The following is a 19,314-nucleotide window of genomic DNA, read 5'->3' as shown; positions in this document are numbered from 1 at the left end:
AATTACATATATACACACACATACAAACATACATATATACACACACAAACATACATATATATATATATATAGACATAGTGAATTCAAACAAGAAAAACGACAAAAAAAAAACAACAACGCAAGGATGTGATACAGATATTGTGTTACTGGATGCTCAGGAAAGGAAGGAAAGAGAATTTGACGTTCCGAGCGGAGCTCTTCGTCGGAAATATAGGAAAGTCCAAAGAAGGGAAGACGGAGGAAGAAAAAAAATCGCCAACGATATAAACGAGAGACATACATACATACATACACACACACACACACACACACACACACACACACACACACAATGGGTTTCCACAGATTTTGTCTACAAAATTCTCTCACAAGGTATTGATCGACTTTGGGCTATATATAGTAGAAGATACTTGCCCAAGGAGCCATAGAATGGGACTGAAACTGCAACTGAAACCATATGGCTGTCAAGTGGCTCCCTCTTCAGCCACACAGTTTCAGGTTCAGTCCCACAAATAAAACAGTTTTCTCTTTTTTGTTTTAATTGTTTTGAAGACTTCCAGTTCTTAGAATGTCGTCTATCAGGAAGACTATACTTATTCCTGTGTTGAACTTCTAGCATTCTGCTACAAACTCAATTGTTGAAATTCAATATAAAGAGGGTGTAAAAAGGTTTAAATAGCTGTAAATGACGTAAAAATGAATTTATAAAAAACAACGCAGACCATTTCTTCAGGAAATGACCAATAACAAAGTATTAAGTGTTCTTGAATGCATTGTTCTAAATTACTAAATACGGTTTGACAATAAAAGAACTAAAACGTATCTGGTAATTTCTTCACATTCATGGCAAACCAATGGAAGTGAATTGTAACAGACAGCAATTGTTAAAATACAATCTTAGAAAAAAACACACAGAAACAGAATAATAAAATGAATTTCATCTCTTATTATTTACTTGTTCCAGTCACTGGACTGTGGCCATGCTGGGGCACCACTTGAAGGGTTTAGTTAAGCAAATCAAGCCCAGTATTAATTTTATTTATCTATTTTTAAGTATAGTACTTATTCTATTAGCCTCTTTTGCAGAACCACTAAGTTACAGGAGATATAAACAAACCAATTATAGTTGTCAAGTAGGGTGGGGGCTGGACAAATAGAGAGACAAAAATACAGAGAGAGAGAGAGAGAGAGAGAGAGAGAAAGAGAGAGAAAGAGAGAGAGAGAAAGAGAGAGAGAGTGTGACAGACAGGACAGGCAGTGTGATTTGAAGGAGATTTGGCTGCTATTTCTAACAGATCAAGTGATAATATACAGGCTTTATTAGTAATGATGTAAATGTGCACCATCTTAACAGCTGATAATAGAAAGAGTATCAAGGAGTAGCAATCACAGCACAAACTCCAAGTAAACAATGTAATAGGTAGAAATACATCAATGTACATCACAAATCTCCCTCAAATTACACACTGTCATTTTGAAAAAGTATGAACACATTGGACAATATAAACCAAGATACACAATGCATAAGAAAAGGATGAGCAGGTTATGGTTGGAATGCCTTCAATCACATATCTGCTTCATCAGAATTGACCTGGTGCAAACCAACAACAGCCACAATGGAGATAGCACATGATGAGCTGCCAGTGTTGTAACTAACAGGGATCCAGATGTATGTGGAAAATTGGTGTCTTTCATCTTTTGTGTTTCACTCATTGGAGTGTGGCCATGCAGCAGCACTACCTTGAAAGGTTTTAGCAGAACAAATAGATGCCAGTGCTCCTATTAGTTTGTTTTTTTTTTAAATTTGGTATTTATTGTATCAGTCTCTTCTGTGGAACCACTAGGTTACAGGGACATAAACAAACCAGCACCAGTTATCAAGCAAGGTTGGGGGGGGGGGGACAAACACACACATATATATTGGGCTTCTTTCAGTTTCCATTTAGATTCTCTTACAAGGCATTGGTCAACCCAGGATTACAGTAGAGAGCAGATGCCCAAATTAGTGCATTGCAAACCTAATCAACCCATGTCAACAGAGAAACCAGACAAGATGATAATGATGAGGGCAATGATGATGAAGATGATGATGATGGTGTTGATGGTGATAAGAATGATTATCTTGGTGATGATGTTTTTTGGTGACTCCATTGTAAATGATTATGATGATGACAATAGCATCAAAGACTTGATGCTAACAAAAAAAACCAATGATGATGATGGTGATGATAATGATGATGACATCCATATGTAACATATTACTGGTAAAAAATTTATACCCTTAATTTACTTTTCCAGGAATAAGGAATTACAGACAAAGGAAGCAATCTGTCAGTGTATATGAATTAGAAAAACATCGTTAAAAGTTTCAATGTTGACAAATCAAAATGTTTCAATATTGACAAATTAAAATGTTTCAATGTTGATAAATTACCATGTTCAAAACAGAAGGTGTAAGTTTTAAATTAAAACTGTATATCAATTTGATATTAAATTGTTGAAACTAGTTTGGTATATATGTAAATAAATGTATTTTAAATACTAGCTTTCGAAATTTAAGTGCATTTTCGACAACACATTTTCCTATATATTTTTCCTGCATGGAAACACTGCTCCCTCTTTTTGCTATATATATATATATATATATATATATATATATATATATACCGAAGCAATGACTAGTGACCAAGACCTTTGGAAATATGCTGTGCATGAGAAGATCCGGCAAGACAAGTGAGACTATAACCCATGGCCTTTACCAGGGGTGTAGCCAGCTCACTTGTTCGTATCTTTACTTCATTGGACACTAAACATTGCTTCCGAAGACCTGTTGATGCAAGTGAAATTGAACCAAATTCAATGACTGGCACCTATGTCAACCTTCCTTCATTGGACACTAAACTCTGCTTGTGAAGACCTGTTGGAGCAAGTGAAATCAAAACTGAACTAAATTCGATGACTGGCACCCAGCCAGTGGAGCGCTAACAGCACTATTCGAGCGGGATCACTGCCAGAGCAGCTGTCTGGCTTCCGTGCTGGTGGCACGTAAAAAGCACCATTTGAGCGTGATCATTACCAGTGTCACCTTACTGGCACTTGTGCCCGTGGCACTTGTGCCCGTGGCACTTGTGCCCGTGGCACGTGAACAAAACATTTGAGCGAGGTCATTGCCAGTGCTGCTGGACTGACTCCTGTGCAGGTGGCATGTAAAATACACCATTTGAGCGTGGCCGTTGCCAGTACTGCCAGACTGGCCCTCGTGCCAGTGGCACGTAAAAGCACCCACTACACTCTCGGAGTGGTTGGCATTAGGAAGGGCATCCAGCTGTAGAAACTCTGCCAGATCAGATTGGAGCCTAGTGCAGCCATCTGATTCGCCAGTCCTCAGTCAAATCGTCCAACCCATGCTAGCATGGAAAGCGGACGTTAAACGATGATGATGATAATGATATATATATCATAAAGTGGTCATTTCTTTGTCATATACCAAAAACATGACAGCTAGCAGATGAGAAAGAGGCAGCAAATGACAAAGTGAAAGCAGATACTTACAAAAGAATAGGATGGAGAGAGAGAGAGAGAAAGAGATGCTACAAACAAGAGCAAAGGATGAAATCAAACACCAGTAGAACTAGAGGGAAAAGATGATTAATGGTATTGTTACAGTAGTAGTAGTAGTAGTAAGTCTTTTAAAACTTTGGCACAAGGCCAGCAATTTTAGTGGGAACAAGTAAATGGATTACACCAACTTAGTATTTGACTGGTACTTCATCTGCAAAGATGACCACAATGAGATTTGAGCTCAGGCCATAGACAGAAAGATTAAATGATACTGAGAATTTTATCCATCAGGCAAACAATTGTCAGCTTGTCCCCTTCACAAGAACAATGATATTGGTTTCAAATTTTGGCACAAGGCCAGCAATTTCAAAGGAGGGGATAAGTGGATTACACCGACCCCAATGATCGACTGGTACTTATTTTACCTATGACAAAAAGATGAAAGGCCAGCAGGCAAACAATTGTCAGCTTGTCCCCTTCACAAGAACAATGATATTGGTTTCAAATTTTGGCACAAGGCCAGCAATTTCAAAGGAGGGGATAAGTGGATTACACTGACCCCAATGATCGACTGGTACTTATTTTACCTATGACAAAAAGATGAAAGGCAAAGTCAACCTTAATAGAATTTGAACTCAGAACAAAAAGCCAGACAAAATACCACTAAGCATTTCGCTCAGCATGCTAATGACTCTGCCAGTTTGTCACCTTAACAGTGATAATAATATTGTCTTCAAATTTTGGCAGGACAGGAAAAGATCAAGGGAAGGGATAAACCGATTACATTGACCCCGATGTTCAGCTGGTACTTAATTTATTGACCCTGAAAGAATGAAAGACAAAGTTGATCTCAGTAGGATTTGAACTCAGAACATAAAAAAAACCCAAAAGAAATGCCGCTAAACATTTTGTCCAGGATGCTAACAATTCTGCCAGCTCATCTGTGGCCACAAGTCCACACTTGCATGGAAAACTCATACTGGTTGTCATTAAATGGGGCTCCTACTACAATCCCACATATATGAATTTCAACCAAACAACAAATGAAATGACCTGCTTCTAAGCACCAGGTGATCACAACCAGAATGACAGACCTGCATAGATGAGAAAAGAGAAAAATTACATTTAAAACCCTGAAGCCTATACTTACTGGCCCACGGCCTCACTCAGTTGCAGTGGAACTGTGTCACTGACCAGGTCACAGATAGCGTGATGAAAATTTTGACATTGAATAATAAGTAATTAAGTGAAGCTAACAGTTTGTGTGTGGTTTGGAATGACAAATACATGTCTTTTATGCTCTAATAGATTTAGTTTCAACATGCAGCCACAGATCAAATCACTTGCTTATTTATATTATTTTGCAGCATATATCAAGCTTTTACTAATTGTTTTACTAAATGCAGTCATGAGCTAAAACAGACTCCCTCTCCTGTCCGACCAGAACATCCAAAACATAAGAGTTGGAGGGAGAGAGGGTTGGTTGCACCAGTACTAGGCTAGCACTCGTTTTTCATCTGAGAGCACTGGAGCTACATGATATAAAGTGCCTTTCTCAAAGATACAAAGCAAAGCCCAGTCCAAGAACTGGACCCACAACTTTCTGATTAATCAAGAGCCCAACACTATTAATCCCAAACCATATGTCTTCGCAGGAGGAGTGCATGTGTGTTGGTGTGTATTGGTGTGTGTGTGTGTGTTGTTGTGTGTGTTGGTGGTGTGTGTGTGTTGGTGTGTGTGTTTGTTTGTTTGTGTGTGTGTTGGTGCGTGTGTGTGTTGGTGTGTGTGTGTTGGTTTGTGTGTGTTCGTTTGTGTGTGTGTTCGTGTGCGTGTGTATGTGTGCATGTTGGGGAGGGGGTTGAGAAGGGGGGGGGCGTGTGTGTGTGTGTGTGTGTGTGTGTGTGTGTGTGTGTGTGTGTGTGTGTGTGTGTGTGTGTGTGTGTGTGTGTGTGTGTGTGTGTGTGTGTGTGTGTGTGTGTGTGTGTGTGTGTGTGTGTGTGTGTGTGTGTGTGTGTGTGTGTGTGTGTGTGTGTGTGTGTGTGTGTGTGTGTGTGTGTGTGTGTGTGTGTGTGTGTGTGTGTGTGTGTGTGTGTGTGTGTGTGTGTGTGTGTGTGTGTGTGTGTGTGTGTGTGTGTGTGTGTGTGTGTGTGTGTGTGTGTGTGTGTGTGTGTGTGTGTGTGTGTGTGTGTGTGTGTGTGTGTGTGTGTGTGTGTGTGTGTGTGTGTGTGTGTGTGTGTGTGTGTGTGTGTGTGTGTGCATACATGTACTATCTTTCCAGCTCTGACTAAACCTTAAAACATTTTGAATCCCCCTTGAGATGATGATAATGACAAATGACAACAAAGCCATAATAGAGAGTAAAAGATTCTAAACCAGTTTCAACTCTGTTAATGTAAGCAAGTAGAGAGAATGGCTAGGATATTGAACTTAATAGTTTTATAAGTTTTAACTGATGCTGTCACGTGCAATGTCTTACACACACACACACACACTCACAAAAAAGAGATTTAAAAATGGGGAGTGTGCATCAACTTCATTTGGGTAATAAGAGTAGTTTTAGGAAGAGCTGTCTCTTTCATAACTGTACAGCTTTGAAGAGAATTATTTAAGCAACAGCTTCTATCTAGTATTAAGTATTTGAAATTGAAGGCATTTTTTTTTTTCTTTCCTATATTACAAGCAGGCAGTCATAGAGTACAGAAAAATTAAGTTAGAACACATTGTCAGCCTATCAACAAAGCATTCATCAGAAGAAATACTTTCAAAATAGCATTAGAACATACATACCAAACTATTGATGAGTGAAACTACTAAATTGAAATTCCAGTTTACTATTTAGTCCAGTCACACTTGAAGTAGAAATGAAATGACCAAGCAAATAAGATACTGGTGTTGAGTTCATATTTATTTGAGGCTTTTGTCATCATCATCGTCGTTTAACGTCTGCTTTCCATGCTAGCATGGATTGGACGATTTGACTGAGGACTGGTGAAACCAGATGGCTACACCAGGCTCCAATCTGATTTGGCAGAGTTTCTACAGCTGGATGCCCTTCCTAACGCCAACCACTCCAAGAGTGTAGTGGGTGCCTTTACATGCCACCGGCACAAAGGCCAGTCAGGCAGTACTGGCAAGAGCCACGCTCAAAATGGTGTATTTTACGTGCCACCTGCACAGGAGCCAGTTCAGTGGCACTGGCAACGATACACACACCAACACACTCATCAACACACACACACTCACTCCTCCTGCGAAGATATATGGTATAGCGATTCTGTGAAAAACCACATGTCTATTTCTACCTGCCTCAGTTTAATTAATTATTGGATACAGGTTTCAAAGGTGGGGTGTCATAACCAGAAGATGACATATTGTCCTTCAGCTTAACCATTTGGCATTCAGAATATTCTGTCAAATGTAATGCTTATTTACTCATATTGTTTCAAATTAAACCTGCATCATCTTGTGGCATTGAGATTTCAATAAGGTGATTGCTTATTTTCAGAATAACATTGAAGGGTAGGTGTGAGATGCCAGATACAACCAGTCTGAGCATAAAACAAGAGAATATTAGGATCAGATATGGCCAGTTTAAATGCTAAAGGGATAAAGTCATATAACAAAGCAGAAGCCAGCCTTTATAATCTGTCCTGATGAAGGCTGGAGGGTATATCAGCCAAAATGTTGTGTTAACAACAAACAAGATGAGGATAAATATCCGTCAAATGTAAATAATGTAAATAATGTACTGTCCAAGTTTGTTGAATAAATTTTATAATTATTCAAATAATATACCATGTCATGTATATTATGTTGTGGTATATTATATTGTAGTAAATCCAGTATTGTAACATATTCTTTATACTTCATTCTACAAAAGAATTCTTTGTGAGAGCTTGACTTGCTAGAAATAGTAACTAAATCTCTCATATCCCATCCTATTGTTCTGAAAAAGAAAAGGACTCATGTCAGTCACTGGACTGCAACCATACTGTAACTTGAAGTTTATTCAAGCAAATCAACCCCAGGACTTATTCTTTGTAAGCCTAGTAATTATTCTATCGGTCTCTTTTGCTGAACCACTAAGTTAATGGGACATAAACACACCAACATCGGTTGCCAAGTAATGGTGGGGGGACAAACACAGACACAAACATACACACACACACACACATATATATATATACGACGCGCTTTTAGTTTCTGTCTACTAAATCCAATCACAAGGCTTTGGTCAGCCTGAGTCTATAGTAGAAGACACTTGCCCAAAGTGCTACACAGTGAGACTGAACCCAGAACCATGTGGTTGGTAAGCAAGCTACTTACCACACAGCCACTCCTGCGCTTGTCTTCTCATAACATTTTAAAAATCTATTTGACCACAACCAGAGAGAAAAAAAAGAAAGAAATGGGTATTAATATTATTAGTTGTAAATTAATTCAAATTAGAGACTTTATAAGCACAAATTCAAGACAGAAAAAATCTGCACAGAACTAAAGTAATTAAGACAATATTCAAGATATATACTTAATGCAAGTTTTCAATTTATGTTTGAAAATAAATAAAACACAAAGAAAGAGATAGAGAGAAAGAGAAACTGAATAACATAACATCAAAAAGAAAAAAAGCCTGAAACTATATAAAGAAGTCTTCATTATTCCCACCAAAGACAAATATAAAAAACATGTTAGATATGCTTATGCAAATTTGCCTGTTTAATTAACCATTTTATCAGCAAGTCATTCAACATCGCCCATACTAACACATTCATATTTAAATTAATATCTTTAAAAATTCAGTCATTCATATTATGAGGTTTTGACAGTGTGTCAAGACTTTAACACATTTTTAATGATCAGTTACAAAGGTTTCTGTACCAACTTTGCTTTCAACGTCAGCTCATGCAAACGTTCAAAGTGAAAATTTATACAATATTTGCAGTTTAAGACATTAGAGTGGCACTTCCTCAAATCTGCATCAAAGATGCATTACATGGTGGGTCTACCAGACTTTGCTTATATCAAGTGGAAACAAAAAGTATGGTCTTTCTATCCTACCAGGACCTCAAATTATATATATTCCTTAACTCCTATCTCTGAAGAGCACAGAGTTACATAATCAGGTTGTTACCTAACTCTCTGTTGAAACCTCTAGTGTGAAACTGATTGGTAAGATTGACCATAATGGATGTATAACACTGAACACTTTGATTAATATCATTACCATCTTTTAACGTCCGTTTTCCATGCTGGCATGGGTTGGACGGTTTGACTGGGGAGTGGCAAGCCAGGAGGCCACACCAGGCTCCAATCTGATTTGGCAGTGTTTTTACCGCTAGATGCCCTTCCTAATACCAACCACTCCAAGTGTAGTGGGTGTTTTTTTACGTGCCACGGGCACGGGAGCCAGCTAGGTGGCACTGGCATCGGCCACATTCGGATGGTGCTTTTTACATGCTACTGCCACAGGAACCAGTCGGGGTGGGGAGACTGGCATCGACCATGTTCAGATGATGCTTTTTACATCCTACCAGCATGAGAAGCTAGTCGGCGGCACTGACAACGACACATGCATGCATGGTGCTTATTAGTTGCAAAACCAGTGACTGTGTGAGACTTTTTTTTCTATATATGACAAGCTGGGTTACACTACTGCGATGTCTAGCAGACAAGTATCCATCACTGAAGATGATCTAATAAGATCAAAATCGCATGATATGGTGGGGTCTTCAAGCTAGGATAGTATGGAGTTCTCTCCCCACTTGCTATATATATCAAGAGTGAAGTGCACTGAAAAGCTAGCTGGGGGGAAATGTCCTCCTAGGGACAAGGCAAGCCAACAGTTGTTCTGTGTGTTCACCATCTGATCCTGGCAGAAATTTTTTTCGTCTCAGAAAAACCAAAGCATGTTCAGTTGAGTTTGTTCAAAAGCTTCATAGCGCAGTCTTTCCCCATATATTGTCCGATCCCCATATATTGCATTAATAATCCTTACACTTTCCATTGCGTTGCTGTCTTTATTGAACTCATAAAGCAAAATACCATAAAAACCCCACAATTCACACAATTTTTTACACAAAAACAAAAGTAAACTTTAGGGGGTGCATAAATTAAACAAGTAGATCGCTTCCAGAAATTTTTTAGAAATTCTTTTTTTTGTTAAAAATGATGTACAAATGTAAACATTTGTACTGGAAGTTGACTCATTTAATGTCAGAATAGGTTTTTACAGAAAAAATATAATGAAATTGACTTGTTTACACTGGACAGTATAATGCTTACTTTTTCTATATAAATTTACTAAAACCATTAAATGGTGAACTACTTTTTGAAGTTTGATGTTCATGCTGGTAATCACGGTCCGGTCCATATTTTACTGCATCTAACACCAACAACATCATAATTCATCCATGTGCATGTAAACTCACTAAGTGAATATGACTTAGCGTTCCTATGGAAACTTTCATTTACCTTATACAATGTTTAATGTCATTTCACATTCATGTTCTCTTCATAGAACACTTGTAATGTATGTATTACCAGTTCTTTTGGTATAATAGATTTTTGCTATTCTTGTTTATGTCTCATCACAGACGTGTAGATTCTAACAAGTTGCTTCTTAAATTTCACACCCCTCTCGTTCAATAAATACTGAGTTAAACTTGCAAAGCTGTTTATTTTCTCCTTTCAATTTTTAATGTTTATTTTAGCGGGTTACCAAACTATTGGTTTGGTCTCCCAGCTAAAATGGTAATGACAAATTATCAAGTTTGCTTGAAATTTTATAAGTTTGAAAGGGATTAAAATTTCAATACTACATATCAAAAGTTCTGACAAGACTAGGCAGAAAATCAGAGCTTGAGACAAGACACTTTCAACCAATCAGAATTCTGTTTACATAATCAGTCTGATCAGTCACCTTCCTCTGTCGATTGAGTAAAGTGTCATCCAAGCTGTTGTTTATTGGCAATTAAACTTATTTTGCTACACTTGTGCATATTTATCATCTTTGTTTTTGTTGATAAGAATTATCAGCAACTTTTCCTGTGATCATGATTTGAGAAGACATACAGAAGTATGCGAAAGATCTGATATAATCTCTTGTGGGCAAGAAATGTAAAATAAAGTTTATTATAAACAACACAAACACTTTGTAATTTAATAGCTTTCAATGTGATACCTGTTAAACATTATTTTTATTTAATAAAATCTAATCATAAATAAGTGAATTTATGCTAAATACAACTAAATTGAAAACCTTTTCCCCACTGGCCATACCAGCAATTCTGAAAAATTTTGGGTGCGAATTTTACACGAGTAGAAACTTTTTTTTAACAATTTTTATCCTGAAAATCACCTGAGTAAATTACACAGGTGCACAAATTACATGAGTTTTTACAGTATACCAAATATGCTCCTTTGTCACTTCCATTATAGCTTTGAAAAAATAACTGTTAAAATCAAACTGCACTCTTCAAAACTTGTATTAAGAATAAGGACAAGGTAAAATTACTACCAGCTTTTATAGCAAGTTGATGCAGGTAGTTTATCCCATCTCGCTCTGATTTTTAGTTCATGCAATTGAAAAAACAGCATTATTTATGGGATGACCTAATATCTGGAATAAATATTCCAAGACATTTTTTTCCTCGTACTTAAATGGTTCAAATACTACTACTACCAATGGTTTCTAACATAAACATAAGGTGAAATTTTGAGGGTATGGTATTAGTCATTTAAAACAACCCCAGTACTTGAGTGGTGTATGAAGGGGTACTGAAAAGGTAAAAGAAAATACAGGACTATCAGTTAATTATGATTTTATTCAACATATTCCCCTCTCAGATTCACACACTTATTTTAGTAGTCCTTCAGGTTTTTCTAAGTCCTGTAAAAGAACTTGGAAGGTTGGGCCTCCAACCAGGCCTTTCATAATACCCTTAAAACCAGGAACTTCTTCAGCATCCCCTTGTAGTTTCATTTATTGCCAATTCATTTGTCACTGATCAGGAAAACATGGTAAGCTCAATTGTGAACCATGTTATGCTTATTTGTGATAGAACAGGCCTGCAATCCATTGAAGATTCTGCTTGTACCACAAAAATGTGCCCCAGTGACAACTCACAGTACACAGCTACCCAAAATGCACTGACTGCCACTTGTGTTTACGTCACCGTGCTGCAAGGCAACATATTTTTTATATCTTTTATACATACTTGTACCCATCAACATGGGACCAATGGAAAGAGAAAACACTAAGGCACCTGAACTTAGCATATGACAGAGACAAGGGTATTCCCAACAAGAAAAGTTAAGAGCTCATCAAGAAGATATGACAGTGGAACCTTTGCTGCTTTAGGTCCCAAGTTTGGTGTCGATGAATCTACCATTTGTTCCATTTACAAAGTGCATGGATAGGATTCATTTATCACCAATTTCTTTTTTTTTTTTTTTTTTTTTTTAGCAGGGGAGACTGCGATAAACAAGGAGAGATGTACGTTTATTAACACTGAAAGGATGAAAGTAAAGTTGATCACAGCGGGATTTGAACTCAAAATGTGAAGAGCTGGAAAAAAATATCACAAGATGCTTTTTTTTTTTTTTTTAAATTTTTCTTTTTTTTCCTGCCTAACAATTTTGCCGGAACAACAAATTGCTGACAAAAGAAAAACAAAAAACAAAAAAAAAACTATTAAACTAGCATAGGTCAATGAATATAACACAAGAGAAAATGAAAAACATAGTTCCTGCTTACTTCCTTTTAACACTGAACAATGATACTTTCTTACATTTGAACAAGATGACTATCAAGGTCAAAATCATTAACATACTTGTTTTTGAGGGGAGTAGATCTTATTTTTTTGCCCATTTTATTTTTTCATACATTAACAAGTTACCAACTGTAAGTCAAAGAGAAATTGATGTGTAAATTGCACTCATAATTACCACCTATAACTTAATTATACAATCAAATTAGGCACAGGCATGGCTAAGTGGTAAGAAGTTTGCTTACCAATCACATGGTTCCAGGTTCAAACACACAGTGTGACACATTGTGGCAAGTGTCTTCTACTATAGCCTCAGGCCAACCAAAGCTTTGAGTGGATTTGGCAGACAGAAACTGAAAGAAGCCGGCGAGCTGGCAGAAATGTTAGCACACCGGGTGAAATGCTTAGCGGTATTTCACCTATCTTTACGTTCTGAGTTCAAATTCCGCCGAGGTCAACTTTGCCTTTCATCCTTTCGGGGTCAATAAATTAAGTACCAGTTACGCACTGGGGTCGGTATAATCGACTTAATCTGTTTGTCTGTCCTTGTTTTAGCCCCTTGTGGGCAGTAAAGAAATAAGAAACTGAAAGAAGCCTATCGTGTAGATTACGTGTGTGTGTGTGTGTGTGTGTGTGTGTGTGTGTGTGTGTGTGCGCACACACACATATATACCCTACTAAAGTTATACCATACTAGAGATAAAAATATCCTGGTCATATACAGCGTGCATAACATTGCCCTTAAAATATTAAAATAAGTTGATAAATTCTTTATCTCTTGCTGAAGAAGCAATTACATAAATTACTTTCATAAAGTACTGATGTTATTTGTAGCTCTTTCACTCTCCCTCGTGTGTGTGTGTTACATATAATATATGTGTGCTTGTCTAAGTTCAATGTGTAATCATATGTTTTATGTACATACATCACTGATAGGCCAGTTATTACAATAACTGATGACTATTATATATATATATAGGCACAGGAGTGGCTGCGTGGTAAAAAGTTTGCTTCCCAACCACATGGTTCCGGATTCAGTCCTACTGTGTAGCTCCTTAAGTAAGTGTCTTCTACGATAGCCTTGGGCCAACCAAAGCCTTGTCAGTGGATTTGGTGGACAGAAAATGAAAGAAGCCCATAATAAATATATATATATATATATATATATAAAATAGATAGATAGATATGTATATATTTGTGTGTGTGTGTGTGTGTGTGTGTATTTGCCCCCCCCCCCCCCCCTCCCATCGCTTGACAACCGATGTTGGTGTGTTTACGTCCCCTGTATCTTACCAGTTTGGCAAAAGGGACTGACAGAATAAGTACTAGGCTTACAAAGAATAAGTCCTGAGGTCAATTTGTTCGACTAAAGGTGGTGCTCCAGCATGGCTGCAGTCAAATGACTGAAACAAGTAAAAGAAATCGTGTGTGTGTGTGTGTGTGTGTGTGTGTGTGTGTGTGTGTGTGTGTGCGTGTGCGTTCCTGAATTTGCTTTGCAAGATCCGTGATGTGAAATCACATGCTGAAACAGATATTGTTATATATTTCAGGATGGTCAGTTTTTTTTCTTTTTTTTTTCCCAAATAATTCACTTCAGATTTCTTATTTTAGTGTACTTTGTCTGAAATATTTCATCACATGTCCTGTGACCTCTTCAAGAACCCTCCATCTCACATGTCTCCTCAAGTTCTGCTTAGTCCATTCTGATTAAGAAAGAATGAATTAAAACAGAGAGGCAGAAGAATTGTTGCTAAACGGTCAGTTAGCATACTCTTTTACTCTTTTACTTGTTTCAGTCATTTGACTGCGGCCATGCTGGTGCACCACCTTTAGTCGGTCAAGTCGACCCCAGGACTTATTCTTTGGAAGCCTAGTACTTATTCTATTGGTCTCTTGTGCCAAACTGCTAAGTTACGGGGACGTAAACACACCACCATTGATTGTCAAGCGATGCTGGGGGGACAAACACACACACACTAACGTATACACACACACATACATATATATATACATATATACGACGGGCTTCTTTCAGTTTCTGTCTACCAAATCCACTCACAAGGCTTTGGTTGGCCCGAGGCTATAGTAGAAGACACTTGCCCAAGGTGCCACGCAGTGAGATTGAATCCAGAACCATGTGGTTGGTTAGCAAGCTACTTACCACACAGCCACTCCTATGCATGCTAACAATTCTGCCAGTACACCACTTTTGAACAACGAAGACAAAGTAAGTATATTAAATAACATACAAGATAAATTCTTTCAAGAAATTATCTCTGCTTTCAGAGATGGTTGAACAATCACTTGGTGGCAAGTGAGACTGACTCAAAATGGAAAAGAGAGATTATCTCAAGAATCGAGAATTCACCAAAAGTGATATGACATTAAGGAACCAGTCAGACAATCTGGAGACAAAAGTTCGACTGTGGACACAGATTATATATTTTTTTTCCCCTGACATTCCACTAGTTCTTTCTACTTTATCCTCAACTACTCCCACTTACCCTTATATAATGTGGGTAACCATATATCTCCTCAATAGCTAGACACCTGTGTTTGTTCCACTTTCATACTTTAACATTTTAACACCTGGCATAAAGCCACCTCTTACTTCCCCTCAGTAGCAAGAGCTCTTCCTTTTTCTTGTACTTTTTCTTCTTGCAAGTTTATTGGGCAAATTCATTAGTGTGGGTGGCATGAAAAAAAAAAGCACCCAGTACACTCTGTAGAGCAGTTGGCATTAAGAAGGGCATTCAGCTGTAGAAACCATACCAAAGCTGACGATGGACATCAAAAGATGATATACAAACACACATGCACACACACACACACACAAAGATACATACATGCACACATATATGACGCACATGAGTGAGATGCATTTTCTATGATCAGGCGAAGTGAACAAAACTTCCCAATGGGCCAATACTGACCATGTTGATCCTTGAAATGCATGCCAGCATGGTAACTGTACAAAAATGATGATGGTGGTGGTGTTAATGTGTACATACCTATATTTATACATACACTCACACACACACACACACGCATAGATACAATGTTTGCAAATAAGATGAGATGCTCATAACTGGAATACTTTTGATCCCATTATTTTTTTTCCTTTTACTGGTTTTAGTCATTGGACTGTGGCCATGCTGGGGTATCTTCTCAAAATGTTTCAGCCAAACGCATTGACCCCAGTACTTATTCTTTTAAGCCTGTCACTCATTCTAGCAGTCTTCTATGCTGAACCATTAACTTAAGGGGATCATCATCATCATCATCATCATCGTTTAACGTCCGCTTTCCATGCTAGCATGGGTTGGACGACTTGACTGAGGACTGGTGAAACCGGATGGCAACACCAGGCTCCAATCTAAATTTGGCAGAGTTTCTACAGCTGGATGCCCCTCCTAACGCCAACCACTCAGAGAGTGTAGTAGGTGCTTTTACGTGTCACCTGCACGAAGGCCAGTCAGGCGATACTGGCAACGGCCACGCTTGAAATGGTGTCTTTTATGTGCCACCCGCACAAGCCAGTCCAGGGGCACTGGCAACGATCTCGCTCGAAAATCCTACAGAAGCCAGTCAGGCGGTACTGGCAACGGCCACGCTCAAAATGGTGCATCTTATGTGCCACCTGCACAATAGCCAGTCCAGGGGCACTGGCAACGATCTTACTTGGCTTGCCGGGTCTTCTCACGCACAGCACATTTCCAAAGGTCTCGGTCAGTAGTCATCGCCTCGGTGAGGCCCAATGTACGAAGGTCTTGCCTCACCACCTCAGCCCAGGTCTTCCTGGGCCTACCTCTTCCACGGGTTCCCTCAACTGTTAGGGTGTGGCACTTTTTCACGCAGCTATCCTCATCCATTCTCACCACATGTCCATACCAGCGCAATCGTCTCTCTTGCACACCACAACTGATGCTTCTAATGTTCAGCTTTTCTCTCAAGATACTTACACTCTGACGGGTATTCACATTGACATTACACATCCAACGGAGCATACTGGCTTCATTCCTTGCGAGCTTACGTATGTCCTCAGCAGTTACAGCCCATGTTTCACTGCCATGTAGCATGGCTGTTCGTACACATGCATCATACAGTCTGCCTTTTACTCTGAGTGAGAGTCCCTTAGTCGCCAGCAGGGGTAAGAGCTCTCTAAACTTTGCCCAGGCTATTCTTATTCTAGCAGCTACACTTTCAGCGCACCCACCCCCACTACTAACTTGGTCGCCCAGTAAACAAACCAACATTGGTTGTCAAGCAGTGGTTGAGGACAAAGAGACACACACACACACACACACACAAACACATGTATGTGTGTGTGTGTATGTGTGTGTATGTGTGTCCCTACTTGTCATCTGTTAATTTTATTATTCGTTTATTTGAATTGACTTTATATACAGTAATTCCTCGACTATAGCGGGTGTTACATTCCAACCCCCACTCATGATAGGTGAAAATCTGTGAAGTAGAAACAGTACTGCACTGCATATATTTTATTATTATTTTTATAATTTGTATATATTTATTTTATTATAAATGCAAAACAACACCACACCTTCACCTCCCAAGTTTCATTTTCCATACATTATGTGCAATTCTTTATTTACTCATGTACAGTACAGTCTCTCTCTTTTACTCTTTACACTATATATTTTCTTTTAATATATTTTAATTAATGTGTTAAACAGTGCAGTACTGTACTGTATTTTTATATATCAATTTATTAATTTTTAGGCGTGAAAATGCTTATTTTACCACAGAAATAATTAAAATCTAAAAAAATATAAATACCTATTGGCCATAGAAACCCACAATATACTGAGGAGTCTGTGATATAAATTTACATCTATTAACCAGAAAAATCCACGATGTACTGAGGGCGTAATAGGTGAATTGTGATATGGCGACTGGTTACTCTATGTGTGTGTGTGTGTATACACACACACACGCATGCACCCATGCACACACACACACACACCTCAGTTTCCATCTATCAAATCTTCTCACAAGGTTTTGACTGGCTCGAGGCTAAAATAGAAGGTGCAACATAGTGGGACTGAACTCAGAACCATATGGTTGAGAGGCAAACTTCTTAACAAGTGCTTATCTTGGGACTAAACAGAAACAAAAACAAAACAGGTCTTACATAACTTGTTCCACTCCAAATAGTGAAATCTTCACAAAGAACATACTTAAAACAAATATTAACATTAATTCATTCTAACCTCATTTACTGTCACATTTATTCATAATTTTCCTATTTCATTTATTCATATATATATTTTTTTTTTTTACCAGTAATCAAAAGAAAGACATGATTAAAGAAAATATGTTGGTAAAATTTCTATAAATGTCAACTTTTAATTAGTTCTAAATCAGTAGTATTTAAAATGTAATTTGCTAGTATTTATAATTACCACCTAAAAACTAAAAGATTACGTTTTCTGGGTGCGCATGAGTATTGTACTACAGTAAACACAGAAAATTCTCAAAAATATTTAAATAGTATTTAAAAGTGAAGTCTGAGCTTAATATAGATTCTATTACTTATGACAAAAAACACTTAAAAGAGAGCACAAGAAAGTCACAATATCCTTATTCATTCCCTCTAAAATTAGTTTTTTTATGCCCATGAGTTTTTTGGGTTTTTTTGGTTTTTTTTTTTTTTCATTTTTGCAAAGTGAAAGTGTAGATTTGATGGTATTAACCCAAAAGCTTGTACTGAACAAATTTCTGGGTCAATTCTACAAGTTCAAATTTTGCTAAGGGCAACTTTGCTTCTGCCCACTTTATATCATTTAATGTCCATTTTCCATATATATATATAAAAACTATTTCTGTATAATTATATATTCATATTAATTTTTACCTATATGGTTTTTATTACAGGCTGGCCACTGATAAGATCATTAATTCATTTTATCCTTAATTATATGTGTTTGTATACATATATATATATATATATATATATATATATATACATACACACACACACATACATGTATATCATCATTTAGCATCTGTTGTCCATGCTGGCATGGGTTGGATGGTTTGACCAGAACTGGCAAGCTGAGGGGCTACTCCAGTCTGATTTAGCATGGTTTCTACAGCTGGATACCTTTATACATACATACATACATACATACATACATACATTCCTCTCAACAGCTAGTTTTGAAGACAAGACAGCCTACAATCTACAATGTATTATTTTCCTAAAATGTCAGTCAGCTTATCACCCATGCTGCTTGTTTTTAGATCTAAAACATCCTTGGAAAGTGTTTTTGCTTACTAGTATGATAGATAATCACAGATAAGTACAAATTTTCCAAATCATCATATTACATGTTGGATCCTGTCATATGTGTAAACAACTGACAATTTACTGCACTAATATGTTGGGTGAGAAAAAAAAGTTTCCACAAATACATAAGCTCAGAAAATTGCCTTTTAAATTGAAATTTTATGATTAGATACCCCAATATTTGCATATTCACTTTTGGTTTGTCAAGGCTTTTAGAGTGTTTTCGTTTTGTCATTTTTAATCAGTTACAAATGCTGCTAATATCATCATCATCATCATCATCATCATCGTTTAACGTCCGCTTTCCATGCTAGCATGGGTTGGACGATTTGACTGAGGACTGGTGAAACCGGATGGCAACACCAGGCTCCAATCTAATTTGGCAGAGTTTCTACAGCTGGATGCCCTTCCTAACACCAACCACTCAGAGAGTGTAGTGGGTGCTTTTACGTGTCACCCGCACGAAAACGGCCACGTTCGAAATGGTGTCTTTTATGTGCCACCCGCACAAGCCAGTCCAGGGGCACTGGCAACGATCTCGCTCGAAAATCCTACGGGAGCCAGTCAGGCGGTACTGGCAACGGCCACGCTCAAAATAGTGCATCTCATGTGCCACCCGCACAAGAGCCAGTCCAGGGGCACTGGCAATGATCTTACTTGGCTTGCCGGGTC

General features: G+C 37.9%; 1 protein-coding gene across 15 annotated transcripts in view; it reads right to left on the bottom strand.

The window, feature by feature from the left end:
• LOC106870742 (arf-GAP with Rho-GAP domain, ANK repeat and PH domain-containing protein 2) overlaps positions 1-19,314 on the bottom strand; it is a 285,612-nt gene that overhangs the window by 206,381 nt on the left and 59,917 nt on the right. The window contains exon 2 of one of the 15 annotated variants that reach the window (XM_089352842.1): positions 7,888-7,932. The exons of the other annotated variants lie outside the window; for them this stretch is intronic. The gene's annotated coding sequence lies outside the window, so the exon portion shown is untranslated. The remainder of the gene's footprint in view (positions 1-7,887; positions 7,933-19,314) is intronic. 15 annotated transcript variants of the gene reach the window in all.

This window comes from Octopus bimaculoides, chromosome 5 (genome assembly GCF_046866305.1).
Source record: "Octopus bimaculoides isolate indiv1 chromosome 5, ASM4686630v1, whole genome shotgun sequence".
NCBI lineage: Eukaryota > Metazoa > Mollusca > Cephalopoda > Octopoda > Octopodidae > Octopus > Octopus bimaculoides.
Note: the sequence above shows the minus strand (reverse complement) of the source record. Positions and strands in the feature narration are given on the sequence as shown.